This window comes from Jaculus jaculus, chromosome 8, assembly GCF_020740685.1.
Source record: "Jaculus jaculus isolate mJacJac1 chromosome 8, mJacJac1.mat.Y.cur, whole genome shotgun sequence".
NCBI lineage: Eukaryota > Metazoa > Chordata > Mammalia > Rodentia > Dipodidae > Jaculus > Jaculus jaculus.
The window spans coordinates 134,708,863-134,731,043 of NC_059109.1; the positions used below are offsets into that span (position 1 = coordinate 134,708,863).

Below are 22,181 nucleotides of genomic sequence, written 5' to 3' on the forward strand. Positions count from 1 at the left end.
CAGGGTTTGTGGAGCCTCCTGCTTGAACTTGACTTCTTATTTCTAGGCCGGGGAACCTGTGGCGGTTGGAGTGCTCTTGAAGGTGAATTTTCCAATGTTTCTAACGCACGGGACATTTTGGTCTGACAAAATGTTAGAGAATTTCAATAAAGTGAAGAAACAAGAAAAGTCCTTACCACAGAGATGGAAGCTTTGGAAACTCGCCTCAGCCAATGCTCGGCTCTCAAACATCACCGAGTTTGGACAGAAAGAGTGGAGGCTCCTGCTCTACAGAGTAGGGTTCCTTCTTTGGAGGTGTGGGATGTTCGGAGGACTTCCATGTGACTATGCCCTGCACCTTGGAGTCAATTAATTGCTCCATTGGCCCATCCACTCCCATGGTCTTCTAGAGATCCCTCTCCTGCTACCTGAGTGCAAAATCTCCTGCGGAGACTGCAAGGGTCTCTTTCCTGGGTGTGATGCTACCCTGAGGACGGCTGAGGCTTGACCAGTGCATATAGGGTGTGGACGAGGCCTGGCTGTGCCTGTCTGTCCATCACGGTTTGCACACGTGCACGTAGAAGCTTCCCCAAGGCTCAGAGTATAGCCCAAAGTGGGGAGATGAAAGGCGGCGGGGGCAGGTCTCCCTGAGCTGCTATGGTTTGCCACGAAACTCTGAGGAGTACAAGAACTCGGTGTGAGCTCCTTTCTCTTCTCTGTGACAAAATATGCCTGACGGGCGTAGCTTAAGGGAAAAAGGATTGATCTGGGCTCGTGGCTTAAGATGGGTACAGTCCATCCCAGCAGGGAGACATGGCAGCTGGATTGGCATGGTCTGGGATGGCAGGAGTGTGGGGCAGCTGCCTATTAAATGACCCCAACCAGAAAGAAAAAAGCACTCAGGCCAAAATCCAGGCAGCCTATGGCCTTCGAATCCCTCCCCTCAGCAACCTACTTCTTCCAGCTAGAATCTTCCTGAAGGCACTCCCCAGGCATGCGCACAGGACCTGGGCTCACGGTGGCCTGGTGCCTAGCCTGGGAACAAGGGCCACTCCACGAAGATGTTTGAGGTAAGGCCTTGGGGTCCAGAGGTTCTGAATCATTATACATTTCCAAGCACCTGGCTAGGATCTGGAGTCTCAAGACATGATCCTTGGTTTATGTGACTATCAAGTTCAGACTTGCCCTAGATAACATTTACATTTTTAAAGCTGGGATGGAGTCTAGTTTGTTGGTTGCCTGGGAGACAAAATATACTTCCTTGTACCACTTAAATGTTAAGAGGGTTTGAACATTTCTCTAAAAAAAAAAAAAAAAACTATTTGCCCTCCACTGAGTTTGCCAAGTCTTCCAGCTTCACAGGCTAGGGAGTGTCATTTCATCACAAAGTTCTTGAGGAAACAAAGAGAACAGGTTTCACTTTTATCAGTTTATTTCTGGGCGTTTTACTAAATGCCAAATTAATTCCAGCCCAAGAGCTCAGATACATGAGGTCGTTGTGATGTTAAAATTTTGTGCTAGGCCTGGTCACGAGTCACTGAACACCAGTCTTGTTCCAGACGTGCTTTATTTTACCACCTCCAGTCTACACAAGTTCCAAAGAGAAGTAGCAGTACTCCCAGTGGAGAAACTGAGGCTCAGAAGTAAATGATATAACATGAGAAATAGAACTTAAGGCTCACACATCTGGAGATCACTGATAGTGGCTAGAGGCTCTGGTGTGCCAATTCTCTCTCTCTCTCTCTCTCTCAGATAAATAAATAAGCCAATAGAAGAAGGAGGGTGAAATGACTGCAAGTACACCCCCCAACACTCATGTGACAGGACTCTCAACAACTCAGGACAACAAAGCAAAAAGCATCAACGTAAATAAAGAGAAGAGAATATACTTCTTGGGGGCTGGAGAGATGGCTCAGTGGTTAAGGCACTTTCCTGCAAAGCCTAACAGCCTGGGTTCGATTCCCCAGTGCCCCTATGGAGCCAGATGTACAGGGTGGCTATGCCTTTGGAGTGAACAATACATGATGCATGCATGGATGGATGGGTGGATGGATGGATGGGATGTAGGTACCTGGATGGATAGATATACACATTGGAGGGTAGATGAATGGATGGGTAAATTGGTGAGTAAACTAGTGGATTCGTGGATGGACAGATGTGTGGGTACACAGATGGATGGATAGACACTTGGTTGTCCAATAGAAGTCAGCATTCTAAGCATGGGATCAATTGTTGAAGGGGTGGCAGAAAGAATGTAAGAGCCAAGGATAGGAAGGAGTGTTCTGGAACACTGGCTTCCAGACACAAAGCGTTGGTTGTACTCATGACCTCATAGTTGCTGTCTTTGTTGTCATGGATAATGGAAAGGACCAAAAAAAAAAAATTAAAATAGAAGAAGGAAATGGGTATGGTGGCACACACCTTTAATCCCAGCGCTCGGGAGGCTTAGGTAGGATCATCACCTACCAGCCTACTAGTTCAAGGCCAGCCTGGAGTACAAAGTGAATTGCAGGTCAGTCAGGGATACAGTGAGATCCTGCCTCAAAAAACAAACAAAAGGCCAGGCGTGATGGCACACATCTTTAATCCCAGCACTCGGGAGGCAGAGATAGGAGGATCATCAAGGGCTCAAGGCCACCCTGAGACTACATAGTGAATTCTAGGTCAGCATGGGCCAGAGTGAGACCCTACCTCGAAAAAAAAAAAAAAAAAAAGGAGGAGGAAGAGGAGAAGAAAAGAGTTAGAAGAGGAGAGGGACAAAGGAAAGCAGTGAGAGATTTCTGTGAGGTGATCAAAGAGAAGCATGAAGCAGAAGAAAAGGTGGGAGAGGATTATGATTAGGGTACAGTATATGCATGCGTGGGGGTCTGTCAATAAAAACAAACAAATAACTAAATATAAGGTCTTACTTTGCAGGTACAGCAGGAATTGCCACTGACATATGTGGGCTCATATCTATTTTTCCCCTGGGAGCCATGGAGATTTTTAAGAATTCATTGTTCCAAAATAAATTTAAAAGGGTAAATTAGTCACTTAATTTAAAAGTATCCACGCATCTGTATAATCATTATATGTAAAAAAGAAAAGGTCTGGAAAGGATTCAGCTTTGCTGTCAGAACCCTTCTTAACTTTGTTTAAAAAAAAAAAAAGACTCTAGCCCAGGCTGACCTGGAATTCACTATGTAGTCTCAGGGTGGCCTTGAGCTCTCAGCGATCTTCCTACCTCTGCCTCCCAAATGCTGGGATTAAAAGCGTGCTCTGCCATGCCCGGCCATAGTGAGGTTTTATTTTCAGTAGCCATAAAGTACCTCTCTTTAATCCCATAAGTATACTTAATACTAGCATTGTCATCTCATTTTGCTTTTCCTACCGGTTCACATTTTAGGCTGGCCAAGACTGGTTAAAAACCAAGGGCGTGGCCAAGGGTTGAGATTAAGGAAGTAGCCGAATGGTTGTGTCTGGGGGCTCTGACTCTGGTGAGATTAGAGAGCCCCTGGCATATGGAGCTGGCTTCATGGAGAAGGCAGCCTTCTCTCGGTGTTTCCGAGTGTCTGCAGCTGAAGGCCCATGTTCCTGGTGGAAGGCTTGCACTATAGACATCTTTGAGATCTAGTGGTTAGCAGCCTCAAGCACAGGGAAACTACCCATTAAGGGGCGTCCCTGAGTCCAGAGCGAGCCAGGTCCCTTGTTGGCCAGCCTGCTCCAGCAAGTGGGGGCCCCCTGGTAAGTCAGCGAGGTAGCAAGGTTGGGAGAGAGAATCGATTTGTTTAAAAACCCAAGCCTGCCTCACAGATAAAGAAGAGGAAGCGGCTGCCGCTACAACCTCTGGAATCTGGAGCCCTCCTAAGACCTAAACCTGGGCAGAAGCCCTGCAGTCATGAAGTCCGAGAGGGCCAGCACCCAGAACCCAGGCAGTTCCATCGTGGCCTGCAGCCCAACCATGGAGGAATTTTCAGATTTCAACAAGTACATTGCCTACATGGAGTCCCAGGATGCTCACAGAGCTGGACTCGCCCAGGTCAAAACACCCAAGGGATGGAGATCCTGCAGTCCTGCGACATCAGTGACATCTTACTAGCCTCTCCCTTGAAGCCGCTGGTGTCTGGGCAGGCAGGCGTCTTTGCTCTGTACCGCAGAAAGAGGAGAGCCATGACCGCGGGTCACTATCGCCACCAGGCCAACAGTAAAAGATGCCCCCCCACACACACACACACCTCAAGGGAATTGTGAAAATCTGGAGAGAAACTACTGGAAGGGCCGCCTCTACGAGTCACCACTTGACGGCGCTGGCATCAGTGCGTCCTTGTTTGATGAAAACACTGAGCTTTGGAACCTTGCGCACCTGGGCAGCATCTTAGACCTCCCACAGCGGGAATGCGCAGCGGTGACCAACACGCCCTCCCTGAACTGGGGCACGCGGAAGACCACCTTCGCTTGGCACACGGAGGGCATGGACCTGTACAGCATCGACTCCCTGCCCTTCGGGGAGCCCAAGACGTGGTATGCTGCCCCCCCCGCCAACTCCCGAGCCTGCGCGTCCTTCCTGCGGCACAAGGTGGCGCTCCTCGCTCCCAGCGTGCTCGGGCAGAATGGCCTCCCCTTCGGTGACCCAGTGGTCACCTTCCCCTGTGGCTACCACGCTGGCTCCAACTGCAGGAGGCCGCCGAGCGGTGGAGCGACTCTGGCAAGGTGGCCTCCAAGTGCAGCTGCGGGGAGGCCAGGGTCAGCTGCTCCGCGGATGCCTTTGCGCGCCTCCTGCAGCCCGAGCGCTATGCGCTGTGCAGGCGCGGCCGGGACCGGGCGCTCCGGGACCACGCCAAGCCTTTGGAGCCCAGTGGGCGGAAGCTGACCGCAGGGAAGGAGGTGCCAGCCCTGGCGAGTGTGAAGCGCCTTTCTTTCATGCTGGCTCCTCCCTCCTCCTGGCCAGCGGCAGAGGACAATGAGGCTCACCCAACTGCCCCTGCACCCCAGTGTCCTGGGTGCCCTGGCATGGTCTGCTCAGTTTTTTCCCCCACTCCAGGGCTGCTGTTGCTGGTCATTCTCAAGAGTAGGCCCCTGCTTCCACCTCAAGTTTTCCCTTCCTGGGTCTCTGCCTTAGGTAACCGTGGCCGTCTTCAGGAGTTTGAGGCTCTAGGGTTCTGCAACTGCAAGTTTCTTACGCACAGCTAAGCCCTGTGCCTGGTACCAGAGTCACGCCTGCTCTTCTATGGTCTCAAGCCTTGCTGGACCCTAGGTGCCAATGATCAGACACCATTACTGGTCATGCGTGTCCCTGCATAGCAGGACAGCTGAATCTTTCTGACGGGACCTAATGCCATTGTGCTTCTTGGAATATGTCTTCACTAGGGACACCGAGGCTTTCGGGCGTATGAGTCACGTGCCTCCAGGATACATGGGTGGGGGTCAGGGTTGTGATCAGATCTCTTGCTCCCCTTTCTGAGATCTGGGGATACAGGTAGCTCTCCCTTTATTCTGATCTTTGCCACCAAGGCCCCTCTCCAGTATCCTTTTGTCCTAGTATCTAACCTGATGGAGACTTGTTACTCTCTAAGAAGTGACACACTTCTGAGAATGCCTGATGCTTGCACAATCAGCGCCTCTCCTCCAACCACCACCCCCTGCCCCCAGCGAGCACTGCTGTGGAACTGCCCAAGACTTTCAACACTCCTATACATGCTTGTGATCCCCGCTATGGTCTAAATGCCATGGGCGTCATCCTCAGGGTACCTCTTCTGCAGTGGGCGCCCGATCTCCATCTCTGCCTTCCATGTGCCACCTCGCCTGGCTAAAATGTTATTCACCATCATAAGAGGAGGTAAAAATCATGACATCAAAATAAGAGACTGACTGAGATGGAAAGGGGATATGATGGAGAGTGGAGTTTCAAAGGGGAAAATGGGGGGAGGGAGGGTATTACCATGGGATATTTTTTATAATCATGGAAGTTTTTAATAAAATTTGAAAAAAAAATAAAAGAAAAACTGTGAGCTCAAAATGGGTAAAAAAAATTTTCTGTTTGTGTCTCAAAATTATGTAATCTTAGAAACTTGTAAACTACCTCCCAGAAAAAATAAAGAGCTCAAGATTTAAAAAAAAGATAAACTGCTCTTACCACAATAAAATAAAATAAAATGTTATTCACTTAGTCATGCATCTCATCATTAAATATGTTTATATTGTCAATATCCAAGGTCATTAAAGAAGGATTCTATTTCCTTTGTACAGGAAAAAAAGAAAAAGACCACCACTGGGCTCCTCTCCATTTCCTCCATCAGGGTGACAGCTCCTGGGGCAAGGACTGTGGTGGCCTGGGCTTCGGGGCAGGGCTGGGTGTCTGGGAAGGGTAACTGACACCTGACTTGTCACTTTATCAAAAGTCATGCTCAGGGCTGGGTGTGGTGGTGAGACCATTAATCCCAGCACTTGGGAGGCAGAGGTAGGAAGATCACCTTGAGTTCAAGGCTACCCTGAGACTACATAGTGAATTCCAGGTCAGTCTGAGCTAGAGTGAGACCCTACCTCAAAAAAAAAAAAAAAAAAAGTCATGCTCGGGCTAGACGGATGGCTTAGCTGTGAAGACACTTGCCTGCAAAGCCAAAAGACCCAGGTTCAATTTCCTAGGACCCATGTAAGCCAGATGCACAAGGAGGCACATGCATCTGGAGGCCTTGGCATGCCCATTCTCTCTCTCTCTCTCTCTCTCTCTCTCTCTCTCTCTCTCTCTCTCTCTCTCTCCCCCCAAATAAATAAATAAAAGTAATTTAAAAAAATGTAAAACAGTATGCTCTGGGGCTAGGAAGATTGCTTAGTGGTTAAGACATTGCCTGTGAAGCCTAAGGACCCAGATTCAATTCCCCAGTACCCATGTAAGCCAGATGCACAGTGGCTAGAGGTCCTGGCACACCCATTCTCTCTATTTGCCCTCTCTCCTCCCTGTCTCTCTCTCTCTCTCTCTCTCTCTCTCTCTGTCTCTCTCCCTCCCTCAAAATAAACAAATTGATTGACTCTTTTAAAAAGACATGCTCCACTTCCCTCCTTTGTCCCAGGGATGACGCAGGGGTGCTGGGATATGGATCTCAAAGTGGTAGTCCTCCAGGCATGGCCGCACACGCCTTTAATCGCAGCACTTGGGAGGCAGAAGTAGGAGGATCACTGTGAGTTTGCGACCACCCTGAGACTACATAGTGAATTCCAGGTCAGCCTGGGCTAGAGTGAGACCCTACCTTGGAAAGAAAAATAAGAGGTAGTTCCCATATGCCCTGGGGACTGGGTAAGAGGGTTGCATGACTCAGGGTATCTCAGCTAGAAAGCTACAGTTGGCAGTGCTGGGGGAGTAGAGGCAGTGGAGCAAAGCCTGGATAGGAGGTGAGGCAAGCCCCATCTGCCCTGTGCTATGGAACTCTTGCCCTTGGGCCTGGCATGGCTGCTACATGCCCATCCTCATCTGAGCAGCGTGGGTTACCCACCGGAGACCCTCCCGAGACCAGCCCTGATGACACTCCCCCATAGGAGGTTGGGGAGGGTCGTTAAAGCTTCCCCGGGGACTCCAGCCACTCCCTCCCCCACCACAGCTAGTTGTCCTCTGGCCCGACCGCGTGGGCTTGCCCGAGGTTGTAGGACGCAAGGCACGTGGAGGGATGCCTGCGTGGCGGACGCCACCTATGCAGCTTTCGGGAAGTCACCCCGTCACCTACGCTCGAGTGGGACTTGGCAGTGGCACCATTGGCCTGGGGTCGGCCATGCTTCTTCAAATAAGACCAGCGAAGTCACTGGCTCCTCAGGCTGCGCTCGCACAGGGTCATCACTTTGGTCTGCCACTGGTGATTCCTTCATTTTCCCCCGGGGAACGCAGCACCACGGTTCTCTGGGTTAGCGTGAAAGTAACAGTGAGTTCTCTGGTGCCTTGGTATAAACTCCCTGGGGGGGACAGATTATTTCAAGCTCCTACTGGCCTGTGGCCTAGTGATGTAGAATTGCCCCCAGACCCAGGTAATTTGAAGGTAAGGAATGGAAGAGTTTCAGTCACCAGTTTCAGTCACCAGTTCCAGTCCCTCCTTCTGGAAGCCTGGGTAGCAGCTTCCCCCGCCGACCTGCTCAGCAGTTTAGCGCGGCAATGCGGAGGCGGAAAGTGAGCATGCAGCGTGAGGGCCACCTGGGAACTTGACGGAGTCGAAATTCTCCGCCAGAGCCAAGAGCTGTGGGGACAGAGACTTGGGGAAGGGGCCATCCTGGTTAATAAGCGCACAGGTGACTCAGATGTGTGAAGTGTCTAGCACCATCTACAGTGTCTCCTTGGCAGAATTGTTTCCCCCTAGGCCTGTGACACCAATTTCCATCTAACAAACCACAATGCCTAGTTCTGTAACCTTAAGACCTTAAGATAGATAGATGACAGATAGATAGATAGATAGATAGATAGATAGATAGATAGACAGACAAACAGATAAATGATTGATAGGTAGATAGATGATGGGTAGATATGACATTATTCTTAAATATAGCAACATAAAGAAAAATTCACTCCCAACCTCCCCCTCCATCTCACTTTCTGATATCATGGCTCTATCGGAAGTGGTGTGATTATTCTGAAATTCTACAGTGTGTCTCACCCCCTTTCTTATGTAGATTTGGCTTTGTGTTGTTAGTTGTTTGTTTGTTTGTTTGCGTCTGAGTCATGATCTCATTCTGTAGTCCACGCTGGGTTCAACCCCACTATGTAGCCCAGACTAACCTCCCCCTCGCACTCCAGCCTCAGCCCCTGACAGCCTGTGTTGAGGACGGGCACCGCCCTGCCCAGCTCGCCCTCTAGCTCTTGTTCCGCCAACTCCCTCCACCTCTCCTGACCCTTTGCTTCTGTAAGATGCCCATGAACGCCGAGTTCTCTGCACTCCGCCTCCCCCCATGCTCTGCGGGACTCCTGTCCAAACCCCTTAGCTGTGATGTGTTTTTAAACAGTTCTTACAACTCCTTCTGGATTCATAAGCTAAGTCTTTCATGCGTGACCTGCAAATTGACTCTTACTTTCCAAAGCTGATAAATGATATTTACGTTATTATAAAGCTGTTTGGGAGGAAAAAGAACAACATAGCTTGAGCCCACGTAAACTACAAATTATTATTGGCTAGCGTGCTACTTACGGCAGGGTGAATATTGTTCCTGCTTTAGCCACCCTCCAAGGGCCCCAGTAATGCACACCACTGGGTGGTCCCAACACTGCTCATAATTGTTTGACCAACAGGACATTGTAGACAAAGCAAGGCTACGGGAAGCCTCTTGACTTCTGCTGTGGCTCCCGGGATTACCCAGTCTGGGGTGAGTCCTCACCATCTCAAGCTCGAGGCCATGAGGAGAGTAACTAATGTCTCCTGCTGCAGAGTCAGCTCCAGCTGGGCGGTGAGAATAAGCCCCTCTGCAAGAGGATCATCTAGACCCCATCGAAGCTTTTCTAACTGTGACCCTGGCCTGCGGGTTGCCTGCAACCACACAGGCCTTCCTGGACTTTCTTATTTCTGTGACGAAATGTCTGACAAGAACACAGAGATAACAAACTGGAGCTGAGCTGGAAGCCTTCTCCCTCTTGACCAGCTGTCAGGATGCTGGAAACAGCCGTGCAGCACACAGCCTTTTGCGGGAGAGAAGTCCTCAACAGTCTTAACCAGCAGTGGACCCTGCAAGTTCTACGGGTAGCCAGCCAGGCCAAATGTGCCAACTGGTGCAATGGTGGCATGTCTGTGATGGGGGAAACCAAATGCTTTCTGATTAGATTTGAGATCCACTCCATGGGAGAGAATTTATGCCTGACACTGAAAACCGAGTCAAAAGCTATGGAGGGGGAGGTCGTAAGACAAGTAGAGAAAGTTACTCTGTTGTTTGAATAAATGGATGCATCAAATTGCCCTCTAAATATTTATGTTTTTGCCCATAAACTTCTCTAACTGTTGGTTAGAGAAGCTTCTCTGTTCAGGTGACTCACCAACGTTCTGAGAAATGGCAGTGGGGTATTGAGCACTGAGACGTCTCTATCACATCCTTCAAGGCTCAGGAACCACTGAGGAAGAGGTGGGCAAAAAAAAAAAAAAAATGGCCAGACGTGGTGACACACAGCTTTAATCCCAGTACTCAGGAGGCAGAGGTAGGAGGATCGCTGTGAGTTCAAGGCCACCCTGAGACTACATAGTGAATTCCAGGTCAGCCTGGGCTAGAGTGAGACCCTACCTTGAAAAGCAAAAAAAAAAACAAACAAACAATGTAAGAACCAAGTAATGGGGAGGAGTGCTTTGGAATGCTGCCTTCCAGACACAAAGTGGCTGTGGCATTCATGACCTCACTATGGCTGACACCACCTACACAAGACCTACATAATATGAGAATTAAAAAAAAAAAAAAAAAAGATGGGCTGGGGGGATGGCTCAGCAGCTAAGGCATTTGCCTGCAAAACTAAAAGACACAGTTTAGATTCCCCGGGACCCACGTTAGCCAGATGCACAAGGGGGCGCACGCGTCTGGAGTTCGTTTGCAGAGGCTGGAGGCCCTGGCGCGCCCATTCTCTCTCTCTCCCTCTTTCTCTGTCAAATAAATAAATAATGAAATATTTCTTTAAAGATGGAATCAAAATAGAAGAGGGAGTGGCTGGACAGAAGAAGGGGCTCAGTGGAGAGGATATGAAAGAGGTGGCAGAGGGGAGTGGTGGGGGGACCAGGGTCAGGTTTCATGTGTAAATGTGTGTAGACTATCAGTAAAAAGATTTTTTTTTAATTTATTTATTTGAGAGTGACAGACACAGAGAGAAAGACAGATAGAGGGAGAGAGAGAGAATGGGCGCGCCAGGGCTTCCAGCCTCTGCAAACGAACTCCAGACGCGTGCGCCCCCTTGTGCATCTGGCTAACGTGGGACCTGGGGAACCGAGCCTCAAACCGGGGTCCTTAGGCTTCACAGGCAAGCGCTTAACCGCTAAGCCATCTCTCCAGACCAGTAAAAAGATTTTTTAAAAATACCTGGCAAGAGCAACTTAAGGGAAGAAGAATTTTTTCCCCCTTGTGAACTAAGAAGGGAAGCATCAGGAGCTGCAGAGAAGGCTCAGGGTTGGAGGTGCCTGCTTACAAAGCCCAGTGGCCTGGGTTCAATTCCCTGCACCACACAGAGCCAGATGCACAAAGTGGCGCATGCGCCTGGAGTTCATTGCAGCGGCACGAGATGCTGGCATGCCCATACACACTGTGCCTGCTTCCTTCTCTCTCCCTCTCAAATAAATAAATAAAATATTTTAAGAAGAAAAGAAGAGAAGCGTCTGTCATGGCACAGAATCCACTGGTCAGGAGCAAGAAGCAGCAGACCGCATTGTGTGCGCTGTCAGAAAGCAGAAAGAGCTGACCGCTGGCGTTCGGCTCACTGTTTCCTTCTCATCCGGTCTGAGCCCCAGCCCGTGGGGTGATGATTCAGGGCGAGTCTTCCCTTCTCAGTTAGAACTCTTTGGAAATGCCCTCACAGACACACCCAGAGATGTGTCTCCCAGGTGATTCCAAATCCAATCAAGCTGATAATGAAGATTAACTGTGACACAAACCCACCCATTGAAATTCCTCTGTGTCTGACCTACAGAGAATGTAAATAATCATGATAATAATGATAATCATAATAAATGTCCATGGTCTGTGAAGCCGTTCAGAGGCAGGGTAACATGTTATACAGCAATTGGTAATGCCTGGTTTACTGTAGCGTGACCACATTTCAGCAGTATGTAGCTCACCCCAAACAGTAACACCCTGAGTCATATGGAGCTGTATCTGCTCACAGAGATTATCCTTTTAGCCTGTGCTAAGACACAGTTTTCATTATCTGCAATATTCTGTCCTGGGGCTAAGGGTGTAGAGTATCTGTCATGTATAAGGCCGTAGGTTCAATCCCCAGCACTCCAAAAAGAAAACAGAAAAGATTCTGGAGGCAAAAGAAAGAAAGAAAGAGAGAGAGAGAGGGAAAGAAAGAAAGAAAGAAAGAAAGAAAGAAAGAAAGAAAGAAAGAAAGAAGGAAAAAAAGAAAGAAAGAAAAAAATAAATCGAGGCTGACTCTCTATACTTTCTCCGTCTCAGCTCCATGTCTGCGACCTTCTCGACCTGCCTGGGTTAGCGGGAGAAGAAAGCTCGCCTTGATACCGTACTTCCTGTCCTCCTCCTGCTCTTCTGTACTATGGACAGTGTCCCAGGAAAGACATTAAGCTGCTATGTCAGGGCCTCTCCCTAGGGACCCCAAGCTCCCGGCTGGAGCCTAAAGCCAGGAAGCCCGCCTGTGCCCCTGCCCAGGTTATCCTGGTACCAGCTGTCACTCCAACCTGAAGACTGCTGTCTCCTCTCCCCGGAGTCATCAGCCCAAAGCAGCTCATGCGGTGGGGATGGCTTTGAAAGCATGTCTGAGCACAGAGAAGGAATGACCCCAGCCTCATGTCAGAGGGTGGCAAGCTGAGTTCCAGTGTGCCAGGCAGCGTGAGTGCCATCCTCCCCCTGCCTGTCACAACCACACTCCAGTAAGTAATTCAGAGAGAGACTCACCTGCCGGATCCACACACCATCCGGCTTTCTGTCAGCTTGTTACTTTTTTTTTTTTCCCCTAGCTTTTCAAATCTGAGGTGATTACATCTTTTTTTTTTTAATTTTTTATTTATTTATTTGAGAGCAACAGACACAGACAGAAAGACAGGTAGAAGGAGAGAGAAAGAATGGGCGTGCCAGGGCTTCCAGCCTCTGCAAACGAACTCCAGACGCGTGCGCCCCCTTGTGCATCTGGCTAACGTGGGACCTGGGGAACTGAGCCACGAACCGGGGTCCTTAGGCTTCACAGGCAAGCACTTAACCGCTAAGCCATCTCTCCAGCCCACATCTTTTTTTTATAGTGGTATTTAATACCAAGATTGAATCTAAGGGTTTTTTAGTCTCCCAGACAATGTGAATCATCAAAACCTAGTGTAAGTCACCTTCTAAGGCTCAGTGTCTAACGCGGAAGAGGTGGCGGAAAGAATGTAAGAGCCAAAGGAAGGGTAGGACTCCTTACAGCCACAAAATGGCCTGGATATCCATGACCTCACCGTGCCTGACACTACCTACACAAGACCATCATAATAGGAGGAAAAGATCATGACATCAAAATAAAAGAGATTGATTGAGATGGGGAGGGGATATGATGGAGAGTGGAGTTTCAAAGGGGAAAGTGGGGAGAGGGAGGGTATTACCATGGGATATTTTTTTATAATCATGGAAGTTGTTAATAAAAAATTGAAGAAAAAAAACTAGTGTAAGAAACAAACAAAAAAAAAAAAAAAAAAAAAACTAGTGTAGAAGATGCCTCAGGACTTCCCGCTGCCTCACTTAGCACTCCTCAGGAACGCTGTTCAAAATATTAGCTTCCTGACCCTTGTCAATATCCGCCGAGGACTCGGGACAGAGTGATGACAGCGTGAGCGCCAGCAGGCTGCAGGCCGGGGTCATGGGGCCCGAGACTGTGTTTGTAAAGGGGACCCAGGACCACTCCAAACAAAGAAACCCACAGACACGAAGCTGAACGTGCCTATGTGTACCCCAAATCCCAGAAAGACCTCCCATCCCAGTGTACCCCAAGTCTCAGAATGACCTCCCACTCCAGTGTACCCCAAATCTCAGATTGACCTCCCATCCCGGTGTACCCCAAATCCCAGAAAGACCTCCCATCCCGGTGTACCCCAAATCCCAGAAAGACCTCCCATCCCGGTGTACCCCAAATCTCAGAATGACCTCCCATCCCGGTGTACCCCAAATCCCAGAAAGACCTCCCATCCCGGTGTACCCCAAATCTCAGAATGACCTCCCATCCCGGTGTACCCCAAATCTCAGATTGACCTCCCATCCCGGTGTACCCCAAATCTCAGATTGACCTCCCATCACGGTGTACCCCAAATCTCAGAATGACCTCCCATCCCGGTGTACCCCAAATCCCAGAAAGACCTCCCATCCCGGTGTACCCCAAATCTCAGAATGACCTCCCATCCCGGTGTACCCCAAATCTCAGAATGACCTCCCATCCCGGTGTACCCCAAATCCCAGAAAGACCTCCCATCCAGGTGTACCCCAAATCTCAGAATGACCTCCCATCCCGGTGTACCCCAAATCTCAGAATGACCTCCCATCCCGGTGTACCCCAAATCCCAGAAAGACCTCCCATCCCGGTGTACCCCAAATCTCAGATTGACCTCCCATCCCGGTACCCCAAATCCCAGAAAGACCTCCCATCCCGGTGTACCCCAAATCTCAGAATGACCTCCCATCCCGGTGTACCCCAAATCTCAGGTTGACCTCCCCTCCCGGTGTACCCCAAATCTCAGATTGACCTCCCCTCCCGGTGTACCCCAAATCTCAGATTGACCTCCCATCCCAGTGTACCCCAAATCTCAGATTGACCTCCCATCCCGGTGTACCCCAAATCTCAGGTTGACCTCCCCTCCCGGTGTACCCCAAATCCCAGAAAGACCTCCCATCCCAGTGTACCCCAAATCTCAGATTGACCTCCGACCCCAGTGTATCCTAAAGACCCAAATGACCTCCCATCCTAATATGTCCTAAAAAGCAGGGCCCAGCCATAACAATGTCCATTGCTGCACTCCCTCTTCTCCCCGCCGTGTTTTCTTGCCAGTCAGTAGCTGGTGGAGGAATCTAAGCCGAATGGAAGCCTCCCTCAAAGCCTGGGGATTCAGAAAACCAGCCCCTCCCGAGCCACATCCCCTGGCGAGCTCTCTAAGCCTAAACCCGGAGTCCTCGTCTGTAAAACTGTGCCTGCTATGTTTGCGGTCTTCGCTCTCAATATATTATGTTAATTGATTCATACGTTTTGCATGAACGGAGACTTATTTTGAATGCAATAAAAATTTTTGGTAAAACGAAAGAGATCCAGACCCATGTTCTCTCCCTATTTAACTCTACATTCCCCAAGTGTGATAAATTTAAGGCTTCCCCACGAAAGGCAATTCGTGACTGAAGGGTCCAGGGACTCAGTACCTCTGAGAACCCTCTTAGGTATTTGCATTTGCAAATAGTAACTCTCCTAAAAGGACTTAGAAGTCTCCTAGGGCTGGCTGTTTAATGTGGTGTGGGCCTTGGGATAGCCTGCAGCGCCACCTGCTGGGAGAGATCTCCTGCTACAAGGCCATCAATGCCAAGAGCCCTTGGCCTGGCACCTACAAGATCCTAAATGGATTCCAGTTAGCCCTACGCTAAGTGTTCCCCCTTCTGAGGCGACCTTGGCATCCCCTGCCACCTCAGACTGGGTTACTTTCCTGCAAGAGCATGCAGTCCCTGGCCAAAGACCGCACCCAAAATGTGGATGGTCATATAGGATTTGCGGGAGCTGGCCAGCCACTTAGGAAGCCTGGCACATCAGGAAGCACCTTCTCATGCTCGCGTGGTGGTCTGAAGCCTGAATTTTGTCAGCTGAAAAACAAAGAGGCCAGGCGTGGTGGCATACTCCTTTAATGCCAGCACTTGGAAGGCAGAGGTGGAAGGATCACCAAGATTTCAATGCCACCCTGAGACTACCTAGTGAATTCCAGGTCAGCCTGAGTTAGAGAAAAACCCTATGTCGAAAAAAAAACAAAAGAAAACCAAAACCTTACAGAGGGCTGGAGACAGAGCTCAGTGGGCAAAGTGCTTATCTTGCAAGCATGAAGACCTGAGTTAAATTCCAAGAAGCCATGTAAAAGAGCCAGGTGCATGCAAGCCATCACAGGGATGGCAGAGAGGGCAGAGCCCTGGGACTCACTAGCCAGTCTAGCCTATTTGGTGAGCTTAGATCAATGAGAGACCCGGTCTCCAAAAAATTCAGAGGGTGGGCATTTTCCTCTAGCCTCCGTAGGTGCATATGGACACACATCATTAAAAGACAAAAGGTCAACTGGTCTAAACACAAATATCCTCTTCATGGGGAAGAATGAGGAGGTATAGGTCCTGTGAGGGGGACAGAAATGGTTCTAGGCCCCAAAAGGACAGAAGCTCTAGATGGAGGTTTGAATTTGTAAGGCCCTTCTGCATGATGAGTTTAATCTTCCCACGGACATGGTGAACAGTGTGCGGCAGCCCAAAGGCTCCCTCACAGAGCCACAGGGACCACTATGGAGAGGCAGCCAGGATCCTGACTGATGCCTCAGAAAGAAGTTTAGAAGCCGGTGTGGTGGCGCATGCCTTTAATCCTAGCACTCAGAAGCGGCCGTCCTAGTAGAAAGTAAAGACAGGAGGATTGCCGTGAGTTCAAGGCCATCCTGAGACTACATAGTGAGTTCCAGGTCAGCCTGGGCTACAGAGAAACCCTACCTTGAAAAACCAAAAAAAAAAAAAAAGAATTTTGGAAGAGTCAGAGAGCAGAATAATTGGTAAGCCTATTAAGGAGACAAGATGCACTTGAAAGGGGTCAAATGAGAGCATTAGCAGAGGAGTGTAGCTAAGTGATTCGTAGCAACTCTATCTGTGATTGGGGGGGTGACGTTACATTGTTGAAAAAAGGAAGTTTGGGCTGGAGAGATGGCTCAGCAGTTTAGGCACATGCCAACAAAGCCTAAGGACCCAGGTTTAATTCTCCATGTCCCACCTAAGCCGGATGCATATGGTGGCATACGCGTCTGGAGTTCGTCTGCAGGGGCTAGAGGTCCTGGCATGCCCATTCTCACTCTCTCTCCCTTTCTCTCTGTCTGTAATAAATAAATAAAAATAAATCTAAAATATGTAAAAAAGAAAAGAAGTTTATGGGTATACTTATTTCCTTATTGAAAGAACCTTTCATAAATGAAATGATAGAGTGTCTTCTGGAGGTACCACACAGGCTTATACCTAGGAAAGAAATGTGGTCATGACAAAAATGTGAATAAAGGGCTGAAAAGATGGCTTAGCAGTTAAGGTGCTTGCCTGCTAAGCCCAAGGACCCAGATTTGATTCTCCGGTGCCCACGTAAGCCAGATATACATGGGCACATGCATCTAGAGTTCATTTGCAGTGGTTGGAGGCCCTGGCACATCCATTCTGTTTGTATCTCTCTCTCTCTCTCTCTTTCCCTCTCTCTCAAATAAATAAATAAAAATATTTTTAAAGTGGATAAAAAGTGTGGATCAAAACAGTTGAAAAGAATGCAGGCAGCTTGCCAGACATGGTGGCAGGCACAGAGGTTAAGATGCATGCCTCATGAGGGGATTGGATAATCCTGCTGTGTCAGCTTGAGGCAGGGAGAGCTCTGTGCACAGCTTCCAGGAAGGACAGTCTCTGCTCACTTATGCTGGGTTCTCACCTCAGTTAACAAGCGACATGAGCCAGAATCCCTCGGTGAGAAGAAGGGCTCCTAAGCTCTTTCCCTCCTCCTACCCTGCTCAAGGAAAGTCAGACACCAGCTCTCAAGACCGGGCCACACATCAAAGCACCCATTTCTGGGGTATTGTTTTCGGAAACCCCGCATTCTCATCTGCTTCCTGACCACTCCACCCTGCCTGCTTCATTCTTCATCATGGGGCCCTTGTCACACTGGCCTGGGGTCCATATGTCCTCAGCTCCCAAAGGGCAATCGCTGCTTCCTTTAAATGCCTCATTCCATCTTCCCACTTGACAGCTTCTTGTTCCAGGTGCCGTCTCCCCGCGCCCGCCATCCTCCCTCCCGACGCCGGCGCCGTCTCCTCGCACCTGCTGCCCCTCCTCTTTTGGCGCCAGGGGCTGCTTTCTGGTCAGGCCGTGCCCACCCCAGCACCTGATGCTTTTCTTCCTGGCTCGTGTCCACTGTGCATCACTCCCTCCCAACTCTAAGCTCCATCAGGGTGGGGTCCAAGTCCCCGCATCTTTCCCCATGGACCATTGGCTGCCACAGGACAGGGAAGGTGCTAGGTTTTCAATACATACTGGATGAAAAGTGAATGTAAATAGTTATAACCCCTTATGAACACATCGCACTCACTAACAGTGGCTAGTATATATTAGCTAATATGCTGAGCTAATAATAATAGCTGGCTCCTGTCTCTGAGCCAGGCACAAATTTAAGCACTTGATCTGTTAATACTTTAAATTCCCAATATAACCTATCTTGCACACATTTTTTTAAATCAGAATGATGTCAAACAAATTAATAATGTGCCTCAAGTTTCTTAAAAAATAATATGCTACCTCCCAGACCACTCACCCTGAGACCTCAGTTCGAGTCCAGCCCACACCAGCTGGTGTCTTCTCAGAATGAAAAAAATCCACATGGTCCCAGTGTATACTAGGACTGGCTCTCAAGAGATAGTGTCCGTGCCGAGCCCTATACCAGCACTCTGGGATCTCTCTCTCCCTCTGTCCCTGCCTCTCTCTCTCTCTCTCTCTCTCTCTCTCTCTCTCTCTCTCTCTCTCTCTCTCTCTCCAGAAATCCCCCAAGGCAGTGTGGTGGCTTGAATTAGGTGTCCCCATAAAAGAGAGAGAGAGAGGTTGAGCAGCAAGATAAGCTACCCATGAACACCCATGGCTGGAATAACAATGAGCCTCAGTTCCACCCCAGCACTCCTCCTCCAGCAAGGTTCCTCCTCTCAAAGGCTCCACCAACTGGGCACTAAGTAGGAGGAGGCTTAACACTTGAGACTATGGGGGTTATTTTACATTCAAGCCGCCACAAGTTCCTTGGGGCCACACAGCTAGTCATTATGAGCTCCAGCATTTAATTCTGATTCATTTGCCTCCAGACCTTGCCTTATAGCCACACTATTATATCGTCTCACAGAGGAGGAAGAATTCATGGATGCTGTGTGATGGATACCTGTACCTGGTGTGGATTGAATCAATAAATAAATGATGAGAGTATTTCAAAGGAAGGATTGCTAACAGGCTCCATTGTTACAGGACACTTTGGATAATGGGGAGCAGAGAAAGCCCCAGCGGACTTGATGATTAAACCTCAGTGATAACAACAATGATGGCAGAGGAATTGGAGTATGCGTTCATCACCGTGAACTTGGATCCCTCACAGCACATCCATGACCAGAAGCTCTTAACATTATGCTCCGCAATTACAGTTTCGACAGGAAAAGCATTAGCACTCTATTAAGTAAAGAAGGCACATCACCATTCATAAATACAGCCTGACCCCATTTTTGTCCATTCCAGAGACACGAAGCACTGCAGCAAGATGTGGGTCATATGCCAGCCCTCTAACTAGAGGGCAGATGGGGCACTGATAATTGACTGCCTTGCTCAAACTATGTGAGGGAAGGGGGGAGGGAGGAGCAAAGAGCTAAATTAATGGGCAGGTATTCATTTCTGCTAATTAGATAGACTTGCACAATCTCTGGAAGACAGAAATGTGGTGGGTGCTTGCACCTTCAGTTTGGGCTGCTTGCTTTTGGTAAACACTTTTCCAGGGATGGGGATGTCTGAGCAGATGTAGGTGTCTAGGTGAAGGAGGTCAGGTACGGCTGTGGCAGCTGGGTGACTCTACCTTCTTGGAACAACATCCTGATCCTTGGATAACACACACAGTAGCATGAGTACCCAAGGCAAGGTTACTGGGAGATGAGAGTACCAGAAATGGGGATCACCGGGAGGAGAGAGTTCAGGAGATAGGGATCACTGGGAGGAGAGAGTACCAAAGATGGGGATCACTGGGAGGAGAGAGTACCAAAGATGGGGATCACTGGGAGGAGAGAGTTCAGGAGATAGGGATCACTGGCATGGCAGAGATTGCTGACCACAGGGGCTGTGCTGGACACTGGCTCTGGAATGGCTGTGAGGGGTGATGGTCACACTGACTACGCAGTTCAGAGCTCAAACCAAGCAACACTCCTCTCCCTTCTGGTCCAGAATCTTTCATTTCCTATAATGAGGTTTTTATGTTGCTGGCTGAGAAAAAAGTTTATTATCACTAGGCTCTTGCTCAATTATCCTGGTGACATTGAGTAATGTGCTTCGATGCCACATTCTTCTCTCACTGTCATTAAAGTGTGAATCTGATTTGTTAAGCACTCTCACCTCATTATTTGGCTATTAGAAAGAAGAGCAGTCTAAAAACCACATTTCGGCTTTCAATTCAAATAAAAATGAGTTTAAGCCTATGACTTTAATGATGCTTATTTCCATCTGCTTTTTAGGCCCCTTCCTCAAAAAGGTCCTGATAGAGGCACATGTTCCATCTATACCTATGTTGGTTTCAGTAGCTTTTTAAAAATCTCACTCAGCTCTTTCCTGTGGCTGTGTTACACCAGATGTTAGGCAGCTGCAGGAATCTTGTCACATCCTTCCACATGTTCTCCAGGCTGGCACACAACACCCAAAACCTGGGCTGGAAGGATGGCTTAGTGGTTAAGGCATTTGTCTGCAAAGCCAAAGGACCCAGGTTCGATTCCCCAGGACCCACATTAGGCAGATGCACAAGGGAGTTCGTTTGCAGTGGATGGAGGCCCTGGTGTGCCCATTCTCTTCCTCTCTCTCCCTCTCCTCCCCCCCCTCTCTCAAATAAACAAATTAAATTTTAAAACTTGGGAGATTCACAAGAGGCCCTGATGTGAAAGGTGAGGCAGAAAGTTGCCCTCTAACCTCCACACATATGCACATGCACGGACACACACCCTGAAAAAAAATAAGGGAGCCAGGTGTGGTGGCGCACACCTTTCACCCCAGCACTCCTGAGGCAGAGGTAGGAGGATCACCATGAGTTCAAGGCCACTCTGAGACTACATACTCAATTCCAGGTCAGCCTGGGTTAGAGTGCGACCCTTGAGAAACCAAAATAATACTAATAATAATAAGGGCTGTTGTATAACTTCCTAGGGAGACATGAACAAACATATCTTCATCCCAAAAATGGCACTGATGATAGACCAAAGAAACCATTCTGCCCGACTCAAGCCGGGTGAAGCAGTGCGTGCCCTGGGCATTACTTAGGAGAGCAGGGGTGACCGCCAGTGAGAGACTGCCAGGCAGCCCACCACAGCTTCCCCTCCCATAGTTGCTGTTTACATAATCCAGGGGAAAGGCATCCTGAGTCCTGGAATTTTCCTGAATTTCCTGTCTTTTAGCCCCCATCCTTCCTCCAAGCAGAACTACTTCAGAATAGCTACCTAACAGGAACACACGACGGCATCTTTATTTCCACCTTACCGGGAGGGACATCAGTTCCTTTCCTCATTGCTGTGACCAAATGTGGACAAAAGCAACTTAAGGAAGGGATTATTCTGTCTCAGTTTGAGGGTACAGTCCATCAGGGCAACGGGCACAGGAAAACAGCTGGCCACAGTGCATCTTCAGTGAGGAAACAGAGAGATGAATGCTGGGGTTCAGCTCGCTTTCTCCTTTTTACTCCACCTGTGGCCCCAGACCATGAGGTAGTGCCACGCATACTCAAGTGGGTTTTCCTGCTGTATTAAAGCTCTCTGCGGGCACACTCATAGACATATCCAGAAGCGTGTTTCTAAATCCCATCAAGTTGACAGTGAGGATGAACTGTCACCAGTGGGAAATCCTTTTAACATCTTACACTAGGAGAGGAGCTGAGTAAATCATTGCCCTTCCCCACGAAAGGATGAACTGGAGCTGAAACAGCGGGTGGAAAGGCTTGTCACCAGGTGACGCTAATGGTTGATGACAGTATCTCATTGCTGTGATACTGACACACAGGCTACGTTTCTGCACTTGGTGCAGAGATACAGGAAAACAGGAAAAACAAGTGTTCTATGAGCTTTTCCTAGAGAGCCACAAACATCTGCTCCATCCAGTAAGGGTACCAATGACAGCCCAAATAACCGTGATGCGACCCAAGTCCACTTTGACCAGCCAGTGAGTTTACTGGCTTACTTACAGAGCCTGGCCAGGAGCTGCTTACTTTAGCCACACTACCGAAAAGTCTCACGCAGCACGGATGATGACTTCCTCACAGCTGGCTGTGTAGACGGAGTCCTTCCTTCCCTTGACCTCCCAGCTTTTATACTCTAATGCCCCCCAAGACCACGAGCTAAGACAGAATTCCAGCTGGAAGGAGTCACAGGAGGGAGTGGCTGAGATCTCTGGTGAAGGGCTGATGACCCGTCCCACACCCTTCTACCAGGGAGGTCACCGGGCCTGATCCCGAGGGGCTCCTGCTAGGCACAGCTGCTCCGATAAAAACGCCCGTGGCTGTTAGGCTGAAAGGACAGCGCTCTACAACAATAAGGAAGAACAAGTTCTCTGGGGAATCGCAGCTGGAGCAGCAACTATGA

At 49.1% G+C, this 22,181-nt stretch overlaps 1 pseudogene; it reads left to right on the forward strand.

The window, feature by feature from the left end:
* Positions 1 to 3,856: 3,856 nt before the first annotated feature.
* Positions 3,857 to 22,181, forward strand: LOC101601044 (annotated as a pseudogene).